Source organism: Schistocerca serialis, chromosome 8 (genome assembly GCF_023864345.2).
Source record: "Schistocerca serialis cubense isolate TAMUIC-IGC-003099 chromosome 8, iqSchSeri2.2, whole genome shotgun sequence".
In the NCBI taxonomy this organism is placed as follows: domain Eukaryota; kingdom Metazoa; phylum Arthropoda; class Insecta; order Orthoptera; family Acrididae; genus Schistocerca; species Schistocerca serialis.
The window spans coordinates 507,705,472-507,720,132 of NC_064645.1; the positions used below are offsets into that span (position 1 = coordinate 507,705,472).

At 44.7% G+C, this 14,661-nt stretch overlaps 1 protein-coding gene across 6 annotated transcripts in view; it reads left to right on the forward strand.

Annotated features, from left to right (window-relative positions):
* The window catches only part of LOC126416387 (RNA-binding protein fusilli), a 489,380-nt gene that overhangs the window by 394,986 nt on the left and 79,733 nt on the right, over positions 1-14,661 (forward strand). The window lies entirely within an intron of this gene.

The following is a 14,661-nucleotide window of genomic DNA, read 5'->3' on the forward strand; positions in this document are numbered from 1 at the left end:
GACGCGTGTTACCACCATTAAAGTGGATACGAAATGGTGTTTACGTAAAACTTGGTCAATGGAAAGTGCTGGCATGCCACTAAAACGTTTTTAACGTTGAGCTCATGTTCTCTGGGAGCAACAGAACAGAAAGAATGCATTATTGTCAGCCACGGCACAGTCAATGAATGCATCATTCACACATCTGTTACAGATACGATATTAACTCGTGCGATTCCTTCACTTACAATGTTAACTGTAGTTTGTACATTTACGCAAATCAGCAGTTTATATCCTTGCATCATAGTGCACTTAAAATCAAAAAGACTCTGGTGGCGATTCTGTGTACTAGACTTGCAATAGCAAAATTACTAAGCAGGAAAAAATGGGTAATATCTCAAACATCTAGTGCGAGTATCAGAGATTGGGGTTTTGGTGTCTTGTGTTGTTTCTTTGCAGTGGAGCATTTCTTACCGTACGAAAAAGATTTATTTTCTTTTTTTGAGAAAGACTCCGTGGGAACGACTTGAACGCTCAATGACGGTGGAAACACCGAAACTAGTGATACAACTTGTAGCGATTCCATATTCAACCACCACACCCACCCCTCCCCCCTGCCAAGTTTCAAGAGTAGGCAAGGCAGCCAGAGATAGACGGCAGTATGCCGTGTTGTTGACGTACGAGTGGTCTTCCGGCTTGCTCGCCTGGTGGTCAACCCGTCTAGCGTCGGATGGCCGCCGGCTGGAATTCCTCCGAGGCCGTCGACCTGTCCGCGCGAACACCGGTTCTTGGCGGCACTCCGAGAACCTTCTTATTCTGCTGTGGGCACTTCTATCAGGGACGTAAATACCGCCAGATGCCAAGTAACGTACGAGCTGTCTGCGACGTCTCACACGTAGACTACTGGCAAACGTAACTCATGGTGGAATTCTGTTTGTCTGCTTTTACGTCGACTCCCAAATGTGATAAACCGATTTTCCCAGTACCTCTTCCGGTTGGTGACGTATAAACACTCCCAATATCTTTGTGGAAATGCTGATGTTTGTGACGGAGTTCAGCTGAGAACTGCAGTAAAAGTAGTACAGTGTTGGAGTGACAAGGAACTTCCTTGTTTTTTCCTTTATTGAAATGAAGAGAAGCAGTTATAATCTTCGTCACATGGAAGGAGAAAAATACATTCCCCGTATTCAAATAATTTACGGGAATGTAGCTGGGTGACGTCCCCGACAACCGCCGACTGTTCGACAACCGCCGACTGTTCGACAACCGCCGACTGTTCGACAACCGCCGACTGTTCGACAACCGCCGACTGTTCGACAACCGCCGACTGTTCGACAACCGCACCCCCTGTCAATTTCAAGGTAAAACTGCACTAAGCGCCGCCGTGGTGCAAAGGAGTTTAAATCCTCTGTTTCCATAGTATTTCGTGTGTAAACACTAGCGCAACAACACGAAGATGACGATGCCAGAAATTATCGATAGTGAGAATTACTAAACTGCGTGTGAGGTAGCATTAACTCTACCTCTTCGTTTTTTGGCAAGGAAGAGATCAGGATTCCACGCGGAATGTAAGCAAAAACTCCATCTCTATTATAAGGTTACTTGCTAGTTTAATTTCAACTGCCTCCTTAATAACACTGTGCCAAAAGCTGGAAGTGCACGCGAGACTGTACATGTGATGTTCCATGGGATGAGCGGTGCCAAGGCAATGTTCTGCAGTAGCAAATTTGCTCGACCGATGTAAGCGTGTTTGAACCCTTACGCTCAGTACAACGCTCCACCACGATCCTGATAGTGTGGCCATTATACGACATGCCGCAACTGCAAGTAATGCGATAGAAACCCGCCTGACGTAAACTAAGGTCATCCTTAACGGAACCTAAAAAGGGCACTAATCATAGGTGGAGATCGGAAAACACATTTCACGTCATATTTTCTCAAAATAAGACCAATCCTGTTGGAAATGTTCGCTGCATAAGGCAAAAAGGGCGCAGTCTTTGATGCCAACTGGGTACTATCACCACTAACCCGGTGCACCATAGGTCGACAAGTCAACTTTCACTGTATCCATTCTGATGAAAGGTGACCTCAGGATGGGCGAACTGGCTTACAAACTCTCAGGGTATGAGATGATGTGGTCCCTATAAGCCACGACAAGCCCCTTCACGCTGAGCCGGATGGTGACAACTAGCAGCCTGTAGATAAGTGACTGTGAGTAGGCTTCCTGTAAACTGCATGTCCAAACGTACCATCAACGACCAGCACACCAAGGAAGGGGAGGCACGGCACCATCCTTTTCCAACCTCATCGTGAAACGAATATTCGGATGGATTGTATTCGTGTCTTCTAAAAAATCGTTCAAATTCTCACTGCCATGACGCCAAGTATAGTCTTGCATATCCAATAAAAAAAACCAAAACACACAGATTTCATAGCCGCCGAATCCACGGCACGTTCCTCGAAGTCTTCCATAAACAAATTTGCAGTGGTAGGTGACAACGGGCTTTCCATCACAATTGTCTCTGCACATACCGGATGGTTATAACTATAGTGCAGCTATTCGCGCAGGTCCATTGTTGGCTCCAATAATCTCATGGCAGCGAAACTTAGTAGATAACCTAATGGGTCGATGCACGACCAATTTACAGTTTCGACGTTAAAGGTGCCCATTTTGAACAAATTGTGTGAGCGGCAGTTACTGATCAATTCTGCGTTATGCCTTTCTCTCTCGTTTGACTTTCCTGCACGCGTCCCGTTTCTAATCCATTACATATGGAAACATTTCTATGCGTCTTTCTTTAATTCGCCGCTCCAGGTTTGCTCATGGTGGCCAAAATTGGAACTAGTTTTATTACAGCGTAAATCGGTTCCGCATTAAGCGTTAGAATATCTACAAAGGTCCGCTGCCATACGATATTTACAGCCCACACAAGACGGCTGTGAGTAGCTGCACTTAAATTATAACCACTCGGTAGTACTGATCATGAAAAAAAAAGCCAACCCGTGCCGAAATAGATTCGTTAATTCAGCACCAAAGCTAACCAACTGACCATACAGCGCTGACTTGCCGTAATTTTGTCTTGCAAATGACAGGGTGTGTACTTCTCGAAATATCCGCGAAAACTTCGTTGTCCTAAATTCTACATATTTGCTGAACTATCAAAATGTTTGGCAATAACGCTTTATCTTGCATAGGTAGCAAATTTGAAAAATGAAAAGATGTGTCAATGGTGGGAAACTGAAGAGACTTTCCGATATACTGAAATTAGTCTTTAAGCAAGCAATATTTGCAAGTGAAATGTTAAGTAGTTGGAATCAGGGTTAGCGTTGTTGTTTTTTACTCCCAGACGTCTTAAGACGTTGAGGGAGAAACTAATTAGAAAAATCTGATTCGTAAAGATTGATACATGTAAATTTTCCCCGTTCAGAATTACAGTTACATTGTTTGAAAATTGTACGCAAATCGTTAGAGCCTATATAGTACCCTCTGCCAGGCTCTTGATTGTGAACAAAAGAGTAATCACGTAGATGTAGATGAAGACTATGTAGGTACAGTCCAAAGCCTAATACGTTCAAAGGGATGCAGATTATTAGGTGATACCGGCTGTCAAAATGTTAAGAAATCAACAGATGAGTGAAATGTACAGGATGTGACAAATATTAGGCTGATGTGCGGACCAGCCGTATTTGATGATCGTGAGTCGACTATCTCAACATGAATTATTCATGTAAACTAGATATGTTAAAAGCACGTTTAGAGATGTGCAATTTTTCGCACCCGCAGCTCGAAAAGATTATTGTGTTTGCTCTGGTATATTTTACGAAAAGTGCGTCCGCCCTTTAAGCGTAAATTTGATAAAATCGATTTACGGACCCTCATGATGTAAATTGCAGTAACAGAAGTGAGGGAAGAGTTGGGTTAGGTAATCGTTGTGGATTTTTTTGACAGTTCAGCAGCAGGATGCTGATTTTAAACGTGCTCGATCTTCCACTGAACATACGCTTATTTCTGACATCCAGACGTAGACAACCAACGAAATTATAGGAAAAATTAATATCCTAATACTCGTTTTTGGCCAATTGGATGTGTACATTCCCTCTGGAATTGTAAGATATCTGTAGACCATGGACCAGATTTTTACACCAATTTTTGGATTGACATAGGAAAGAAGCGCATTCAAATAAATGTTCTTTTGATATACACTGAAGCGCCAAAGAAACTAGTGTGGGCAAGCGTATTCAAATACAGAGAGATGTAAACAGGCAAAATACGGCGCTGCGGTCGGCAACCCCAATATAAGACAACAAGTGTCTGGCGCAGTCGTTAGATCGGTTACTTCTGCTACAGTGGCAGGTTATCAAGATTTTACGGAGTCTGAACGTGGTGTTACAGTCGGCGGACGAGTGATGGGACACATCTTCGAGGTAGCGATGAAGTGGGGATTTTTTCTTATGACCACTTTCCGAATGTACCATGAAAATCAAATCTCCAACATTCCTGCGGCTGGAAAAAGATCCTACGGGAACGGGACCAACGACGACTGAAGAGACTCGTTCAATGTGACAGAAGTACAAACCTTCCTCAAATGGTTGCAGATTTCAGTGCTGGGCCATCAACAAGTGTCAGCGTGTGAACCACTCAATGGAACATAATCGATATGGGCTTTTGGAGCCGAAGGCTCAATCGTGTACCCTTGGTGACTGCATGTCAATAAGCTGTACGCCTCGCCTGGTCCCGTCAACACCGACATTGGACTGTTGATGACGGTCGGACGAGTCCCGTATCGAGTGGATTGACGTGTACGGGTATGGAGACAACCTCATGAATCCATGGAACCCGCTTGTCAGCAGGGGACTGTTCAAATTGGTGGAGGCTCTGGTAATGGTGTGGGACGCGTGCAGTTGGAGTGATACGGGGTCGCTGATTCGTCTATATAAGACTCTGACATGACGCGTACGTAAGCATCGTATCTGATCACCAGCATCCACTCATGTCCTTTGTGCATCCATATGGACTCGAGCAATTCCAGCAGGACAATGCGACACCCGACTCATCCAGAATGGCTACAGAGTGGCTCTTCTGAGTTTAAAAGACTTTCGCTGGTCACCAAACTCCCCAGACATGAACATTATTGAGCATATGTGGGATGCCTTGCATCGTGCTGTTCAGAAGAGATCTCCACCCTCTTGTACTCTTACGGATTTATCGACAACTCTGCAGGATTCATGGTGTTAATTCCGTCCAGCAGTATTTCAGAAATCAGTCGAGTCCATGCCACGACGAATGCAGCACTTCAGCGTACTCTCAGGGGCCCTACACGATATTAGGCAGGTGTACTAGTTTCTTTGGCTCTTCAGTGTATTGACACTTGGTTAATCACAACTCCTGTGAGTTTTCAGTGAGGAATGGTAACAGTAGATAAAATAAGGATTCACGATTACACAGCAGATAAATGGTGGTGGAAACATAGGATGACAGGTAAAAGGGCGAAAAATCCCGAACTATTCCATTTGCGCGGAGTGATGGGAATGCCGGTTTTATTTATTTATTTGTGTCGTGCTAAGAGATTAGCTTCATTGGAACAGTATTGTCATCCGTTTGGCAAACGTTCAAATCTTTGAAAGAAAATAATTCTTCTTCGTCACGAGTCTCCGGTAGTTTTTCCAGAACTGCATGGCCTTCGGTTCTAAGTGCTTTACTATATTTACCAGATTTGGAGCTCAGTCGTTGCATTTTATTTCCAAACCAAGCAAATGATAGAGTGGGCGAAGGTTCGTATAAGATGATGATAAGGCTCAGAAAATTCGTTTTGCACGGTAGACAAATCTTGATCTCCTGAGTATTAAAAGAACTGGAAAGCTGTTCGACTACATGTTTTGATTTTAAAGCCGATTATACTGAAAAATAAAAGCAAGAATCATCCTTTAATTATTTTTTCGTTGTCAGGCCGAGATGCTGGTGAGTGTAGGCTAGCGATACAGCCAAGAATTGGAGCAGTGGCGCATTTCCCCTAAACCGGCTAGTGCAGCAGCTTTCGAGAGCGTGCCCGTCTCGTGATGCAATTAACTGATAGCTGTCGGGCTAAATTAAGGCGCACATTGTGCGGCGTACAGAAAACACCGTGTGTGCGCAGCATCCACTGCTGACTGGCGACGGGCCGCCTCCCGCCACGCGTTTCTTTCAGTCTTAACCTTTTGTCAGTCTTAACTGTCGCCTATTTATTCTAACCGCTGCGATACTTACTGCTTTACATGGGACACAGTCGGGCGCTATGAGGCTGCATATTACCTTTGCTTTAAATACACGCTGTAAGGGTCGTTAGTGTTAGTTCCCTGTGAGACTGGACTTGCTGAGTTGATGTTAGTTAAGAATGCATTTAAGGTGACAGACGCCATTATCAACACCTCACTTAGTTTGGAAATTTGTGGTAAGCTTCTATGGAACCAATCTGCTGAGGTCATCGGTCTCTAGACTTACACACTATTTAATCTAACTTAGACTAACTTACCCTCTCGCGTTGTCTGACTTTTTCGTCTTACGTCTGTCTGTGGTTCTCATTCCCTGTCCGTGTTGCTAATCTTTCCTAGACCATTTCTGAGTGGAATACCTCTGGTAAATGGGTGAGGGGGGGGGGGGGGGGAGAGGAGGATGTATGTCCTCTCATTGCATTCTGCTTTCGCTGGCTTCCTGCTGCTCCACAGATGCGGCACTTCGCCTGGCTTTCTTTCTCTGTCTCCCTTTCTTCGTCTTTGTCCCTTAAGTCACCGTCGTTGACCTTTGGTAGACCTTGGGGCGTTCTTTCCCTTGGTTTTGTGCATTAGGCCAGTTCTGATGTTCTGTCATGTAGACCTACCTGTTCGAGGAAAAAGGGACTGATGACCTAGTAGTTTGGTCCCTTTAATCATCCAACCAGACGGCCTGTAGCGTGGATTCCACAGACCCCTAAATACTGGCGTTTGCGACTTTAGTGGTGTCAAGCGAGAACTCACTGGAGGGTCGGGTGTTGGTCTGTTGTGTTTCCTGCCAGTGATGGCTGTGTGTGTGCTCGGAAGAGGATAGTTGAGGGCCTGCAACCAACCTGTCTGCGTAATGCAAACATTGGACCTACACCTGGAGTTATGGTCTGGGGTGCGATTTCATATGGCAGCAGGGGCACTCTCGTGGTTATCGGACGCACCCTGAGTGCAGTTTGTACGTCAGTCTGATAAATCGACCTGTTGTGCTGCCATTCATGAACAACATTCCAAAGAGTGTTTACCAACAGGATACCGCTCACCCAAACTCTGCTTTTCTAACCCAACATGGCCAGCCTGTGTGGCCTAGCGGTTCCAGGCACTTCAGTCCGCAACCGCGCGACTGCTACGGTCGCAGGTTCGAATCCTGCTTCGGGCATGGATGTGTGTGAAGTCCTTAGGTTTAAGTAGTTCTAAGTTCTAGGGGACCGATGTCCTCAGATGTTAACTCCCATAGTGCTCAGAGCCATTTGAACCATAACCCAACATGCTCTACAACGTGTCGACATGTTGTTTTGACCTCCTCGATCACCATATCTGGCTTCAACCGAGCACATGTGGTACATCATCGGAGAACAACTCATGCGTCATCCATAACCTGCACTAACAGTCCTGGTATTGATCGACCAGGTGCAAAAGACATGGAACTCCATCCCACAAACTTACATCCGACAAGTTTACTACACAATGCACGCGCGTCTGCATGCATGCAGCCACCATTCTGGCGGGTACACGTGTTATTAATATACCAGCATTTCACATTTGCAACGGCGTATCTCCCGCTTACGTTAAACGGTGATCTTGCAGTGTTGACCACTTAAATACGTTACCTAGACAAATGAATCCCTGCAATTTCATTACTCTGCATTAATTATTTGTTGGTGTTGCGAAATTTTTTCCGTTGGTGTATAAAGGAGGCCACATGGAGACCACTCTCTACGACTAGTATTGCCAAATCCATAAATTACAATGCCGTTCCCGTGAAGATAAGGGATGAATGCCAGGGAAAGAAAATTAAACTATTGTTTTCTTGGTAATCCAATGGTCTATTGGGGACGTTCGGTTCCTCCAGCTGAGCATTTCGCCAGGCCGTCGGATTCCGCCGTCCCGTATTGAGCCATTTTCCACGTCATGCCCAAGAGAGAGAAAAAGAGTGAAAAAAGAACGCTTTTTGGATAATCGTGAGAGACGTTGTTTTTGCTGTGACTGTTTACTCGAGAGATTTCAACGGCCGTATCGGAGCATACGTCAAGGAGAGCGACCGTTCGAGCGGGGTTATCGGGGAGGCCAGAAAGCGGTGCCGTCGGCGGCATTCTGGCCACTGCCGCTGTGGAAGGCTGGTGGACAGCTAGCGCGGGACCGCTTAGAATGCCTCATTAGCTTCACAACGGCAAAGATAAGGCGGCTGCCCTGAATGCAGTTTGCCGCTGCGTGCGGCTGCCTTGGCGGCAGTGCAGAGCTGATCATTTTCAGTTGCAGAGCTGCAGCTTAAGAGTAGTGTTAAACTGCTAGGGGGAATACCAAGCGCTACCGGACGTCATCAAAAGCAAATCAACTTTCATAAACACATCAAAGCGTTTCCGCTTTATCTGTAAGCTGCCCGAAGCGAGATTTAGCTATCAACAAAAACTGAAGTACTGATATGGCGTTATCGGGACCAATCTTGGCGTGAATTGCAGTATTACGCGATGTGTGAAGCAATTCCATCCTGCATTTAGAGTGAGTCGATGACCACCACTTGAGCACTGAAATAATCGATTTGATCCTGATGTTGCAGTGTTTGTAGTTTACGATTGTTCTGATGACAAAAATCAAACAATTGCTTATCGTCAAGTATGTAAATAGCAGTGTATTGGTATTTTGAAACCTGAGTAATGATGATGATCGCTCTTTGGTAAGGCAGCTTAGAGCGTGTTTATCTGAACAACGAGAACGGGCAGTTACCGATTCACGTTTGCAGTGAAATTTTCAAGGGAATGTTGGTTTATACTGCTACCGTAAAAAGCAATTTTTCTTTATGTTGCTGGGCATGAATGTCAGAATATACATTTTCATCTTGTCGTAATTGAACACACACACTCATTATCTGTGGTTCTGAATTTCTAAAGGAAATGGTCGAGGTGATGAACTGTTTGACAAGTTTGAAAATTTCGTAACCAGCATTTACAGATAAAGTACAACTGTCACTGCAACACCAATTTAGTCCTTGACGGTACCCGACGAAATATGAAATTTGCTGTGTAACTCGAAGAAGATTGCAGCCCTGGCGCTACCGAACGTTTCTGTGCAACCTTGATCAAGTCAGCAGGTCAGCCACACGGTTCGAAAAACCTGCATATGAATGTGCAGAGTTTCCATTACTTGACGCATTAAAGTTACAGTTTCAAAAGTTACGTTACAGGTAAGCTTCGACAAGTGAACCTTCGGACGAATTGCAGTATGTAGACAGGAACTTGAGGAGATATAGGTGTGGAAGACCATTAGGGAAAGTCGACTTAGCGGAAAACATGAATCACTGTTCGTAACAATAAGTAGTACGAAATAACAACAGACAAGGTCCCCAGGCGGTGATATTATGTCGTTCCCTAACATTCTCCGCATCCTGTCCCGTCTCCACGGGCGTCGCCAGCTGAAAAGGCAGACATATCTCGGCTCCATTGGTCTGCCTGGGAATGAGACACCTAAGGTGGTCATTTCGCCCATAGATCACCTTTTCTGGCACAGCGAAAGCGAATCTTTCAACTATATGACGTTGTCGTAATGGGTAACAAGTTCGCAAGAATGTTGACGAGATACAATAAATGCATTTATTGAACAATTTTCTATGATTGGCATAACATTGCCTTCGGAATGTCAAAACACGTAAGGCGAATTTGGAAAGAATGAAGTGTGGTCAACACATCTGAAAATTATTAAAGCGGATCCAAATGGCCGCTTCGTCCCAGTGTTTTCATGGCGCATTACAGCTGTAGAGAATGATTACAACGAAAGACTTGTTACGTATATCGCGTCACAGAACCTCGGTTGTGAGTAATATACGGTCCAAAGATGCTAAAAGTTATTTATTCGCATCGTTAATAAGCAAACACAAGAAGGTGGCTGCTGAATAATGTTGCTTCACAAACGGACACACAATACTGTTTACAACGTCAACAATAATTCGGGTGCTTTGTTCAAGGTGACAGTAGTGAATCTAGTGTGTGATACGAATTTTGATGCAAAACTGGTTGCCCTTGGCTCCGAGATTTTCTGGAAGCTCTGTTGATGAGACATAGCAGAAAAAAAACTAGCAACGGCAGTAAGGGTTGTTATAGAGGTCCATGCGGCGCATTCTGGCATTTTTACTCCATCTTCTGACAACGCGAACCATGGCTATTGCTTGCAAAGGTTGGAGGTCTAACTAAAAAACAGCTTCAGCATACAGAGCTCTTCATCGGCTATACTGCGTCGTGATCGTTAAACTTATTTCAGAAGTCGTTACTGCAGCGTTAGGAAGCGAAATATTCAAATGGACTTGAAAAGTTGCGCAATATTTGTCACAGTAAGGGTTTGGAAGAGGAATTAAACGGAATAGAATCCTTCCTCCCGAACAGGGCTAGGAAGACCCAACGATGACGACCGAACGCCGTGTCGTCCTCAGCGACGGGCTTGTCTGGATGCGGAGATAGAGATGCATGTGGACAGCACACCGCTCTCCCAGCCGTTGTCAGCTTTCGTGGCCGGAGCCGCTGCTTCTCAGTCACTTGGCTCCTCAGCTGGCCTCTCAATGGCCGGGTGCACCACGCAGTCCAACAACGCTCGGCAGACTCGGGCGGTCAGCCATCCAGGTGCTAGCCCCCGACAACGCTTAACTTCGGAAATCAGACGGCAATCGGTGTTACCACTGCAGCAAGGCCGTTGGCAAGCGGAATAGAAGCTGTCTTGAAAATAGGTTATGAAGTTAATACCAACAAAAATCGAACAAGGGTGATGATGCTGAGGGAGTTAACTTACGGAATGTGACACTAAAATAGAAGCAGAGTTTTGCTTTTAGGACTGCAAAGTAACTGAAGTAGACACGATATAGAACGCAGTGGTGCCAGCAAGAAAAAAATCTTTCCGAAAAAGAGAATAAAGTTAACGTCTGATATAAATTCCAGAGTTACCAAGTCATTTCTGAAGGTGGTTGTTGAGAGTGCAACCTTATGCGGAAGTAAAACGTGAACGGTAAGCAGACAACAAGAGAAGTGAGTAGTTTGAAATGTGGTGTTACGGATGAATACTGAAGGATAGTTTGGTACACAGAGTAACTAATGAAGTACTGAAGGAAACTGGAAAGAAGAGATATTTATGGTACAATTTGAATAAAATAAGAGAGATATCGCTAGGACAGATCCCAAGACTTCAAGGAATAGTTGATTTGGTAATGTGTAAAAGTGTGGGGAAAGGGGAGGGATTAAAAGTTGTAGAGGGGGGGAAAAGACTAGCACCGGATAGACTGGCAGAGAGGGCTTCATCAAATCTGTCTTTGGATGGTCACGGCCATAAAGTTGACCATATGTGCACTGCAACAAAGATAATTTGTTCACACATGTACCCGGCAGGAAATTTTCGAATTTAAACGCATAAGAATCTTAAATTTGTGATTATATTTCCGTTGTTCTCATTGTAGGTGCCATTTCGCACTTACTAGCTGTTCCCGTTGGCTGTGTCCTCATCTTTAATTATTCAGATCTCGGCGAATGAATTTATAAGGGTTACATAGGATTAAGTACTTCGCGAGAGTTCTAAACTAAAATGTTAAATAAGAAATAATTAAAAAAAACAGAATGACTGCTGTAGCGGTTAGATTTTTGCCAATCATATGCTTCAGTACAAGTACTGATGCGAAGAAGCTCGTCTGATGGATTCAGATCCGGTACTGAATATATTTTAGAGATGGAATGTCAGAATCGATCAAGACGAGTGGGCCCAAAACTCTCCACCCTTATTTGCACTAATTAGAGTAATTGATGTCCGCACCTAATTAAAACGACATACATCCTTTATAAGAAGCAAGTAATCACGCCATACATTATATACAGTTCTGTAACGGGCATCCATGCGATTATCTGCAAAACATTTAACCGCAACTGTGTTTCTAAAGACCATCAATTATAAGTAAGCGTCCGATGTTTCGGGTTGCAGCAGTTGCTGGATAAAATTACGCCCGCGATAGCATTCGTTTTGGGTGTAATGTTGTAAACGCCCCATGTGCCATTCGGAGTCTGCCGGAGCTGATGCGACGCTCGCTGGCTCTCGTCGACGCGACCTTTGCGCCGGTAAATATGTGCGCTCGTCTGGACTTTCGTCGGGCTGCTATCTTAATGCTTGCGTCCGCTAGATCGACTGCGCACTATTGTGAGCATTCATCGGTTATGCCACACAGCAGACTAAAGTGACTAGCCTCAACGTATCCATCGCGTGCGAAATACATGATCGGAGTACCTTTTAGTCTCATGTACAATATCCGTTATTGACATATACACTGGTGTGTTCTAAAGTGAATGGCGTTGCTGAAGAGCTGACTAATTTATAAGAATTCTTGATTACTGTAGTTAACAGGCGAACCCATAATAAACACCATTTTTCAATAAGGGGCGTGAGCCGCTTCTCTTCACAGTAGCCTCATAGACTACTTTCTTTTCATTATACTCACAGATATGAATTAAAGCAGGACAAAAACACTTCTGTTATCGACCTGATTGAAAACTGTCTTCGACTGATTTAAAGATCGTGTGATTGCCAGCACAGGCTATGGTTCTCGGATCTTCGGCAGAGCTACATTACATACGTTCTTCGCTTCCGTGGTCTCTTAGGTGCTGCAAAGCTTGTTAACTTTTTCTGTCTCTTCCCCCCCCCCCTCTCTCTCTCTCTCTCTCTCTCTCTCTCTCTCTCTCTCTCTCTCTCTCTCTCTCTCTCTCTCCCTCCCTCCCCCCACCCCCACCCCACCCCCACCCCCCCTCCCCCTCTGTGTGCAATGTCGACGAAATTTCAATATTACATGCATACACTCCCTTCTGCGCCGGCCGCTGTGACCGAGCGGTTCTAGGCGCTTCAGTCTGGAACCGCGCGACTGCTACGGTCGCAGGTTAGAATCCTGCCTCGGGCATGGATGTGTGTGATAATGTCCTTAGATTAGTTAGGTTTAAGTAGTTCTAAGTTCAATGGGACTGATGACCTCAGAAGTCCCGTAGTGCTCAGAGCCATTTGAGCCATTTGAACTCCCTTCTACGAGCAGTCATTTATTTAATTTTCTCTTCGGTTTCTACGGATGCTATGATTATGGTGCATAAGAAGATTCGTACTTTTGTCCCCTGACATTCAGCAGTCCTTCAAATTTTCTAACTAGTTTACCTCGAGAAGTTAGGCATTTCCCTCCGATCTTGAAATGATAGATGTTTAAGAATTAGAGGTTGTGACAAACAGTTGGTTGTAAACATGTGCCTCAGTTTCGTATGAAGGACATTGAAATGAAAACGAGACAGATGGAAGAAAAGTATGGAAACGATTTATTATCTCGGAAGTAATCACCATATCTGTTAAAACATTTATCTCACTGTGAGGCAAGTCAGCTAGTGCCTTCACGGAGGTTCCCTATGGAACCGTGATTGTATCCTGGCGTGCACCTCTTCGCTCGAAGCGTATTGACGCCCAAGCATGTCTTCTGAGCGAAACGCATGTGGCGTAGTCGAAACAACTTTGCAATGCTGGCGGGCATTATCCTGCGGCAGAATGATATCGTCCGTCAACCAGATGCTCATTGATTTTCCGGAACACGGTGCAACGATTGACGCACAGCGGTATGTGGACGCTTCGCAAAAAACGCAGCGCGCCATAAAGTTCAAACGCTCAGGAATGTTGACGGACATCGCCGCAGACGTTTCGGTGGCAAGCCTTACACATCTTCCATACAATCTCGGACTCTCCCCATGCCACTTCAGTTTTATTTTTGCAGCACTGAAGCAAGACATTCGTGGCCTTCAGTTGGCTCCTAACAAAGAGTTACGATGAGGGTTCCGTAGGCAATCGCAGACATTTCTCCATGAAGACATTGACCGACTTGTTTCACACTGGGATAAGTTTTTTTAAGTTATGGCGATCACTTTTGAAATAATAAAGTTTACTTGCTTATTAACCATCTGTCTCGTTCGCATTTGCTGATTATCTGTAGCGTAAATTGGCGGGCATGTCGTAGAACCGATAAAAATCACCACAAACCTGAATTCCTGTGTCGTTCGCAAAGTTTACAATGTTCATGCGAAGAATTTAATTCCTTCATTAATGAGTTTAGATAGCCACATTTATTACCCCGGTAGGACTCACCTGTTTCATACCGTGTATGATGGCGTTCAGCCCGTACGTGGACAACTCGTATTTCCATCTATACTTTCCAAGTCTATGTGACGGGAGTACCTGTTTCCCTGCCAGCCTCCTTCACCAGTATCGGATTACATGGCTGCAGGGAAGCACATCTTGCGCCCGTGACCTTGCGTAGGTCACGTTATTTTAGGTGATACGTGAAAATTCAGAGCATTCTGATGTCCCGTTATGAGGTACCAACACATTACAACTTCACATTTCGTGCAGTTTCATTGTCAGTGCAAGTATCCTTCACTCTTTTATTATCTTGTTTAGAAAGATTTTTTC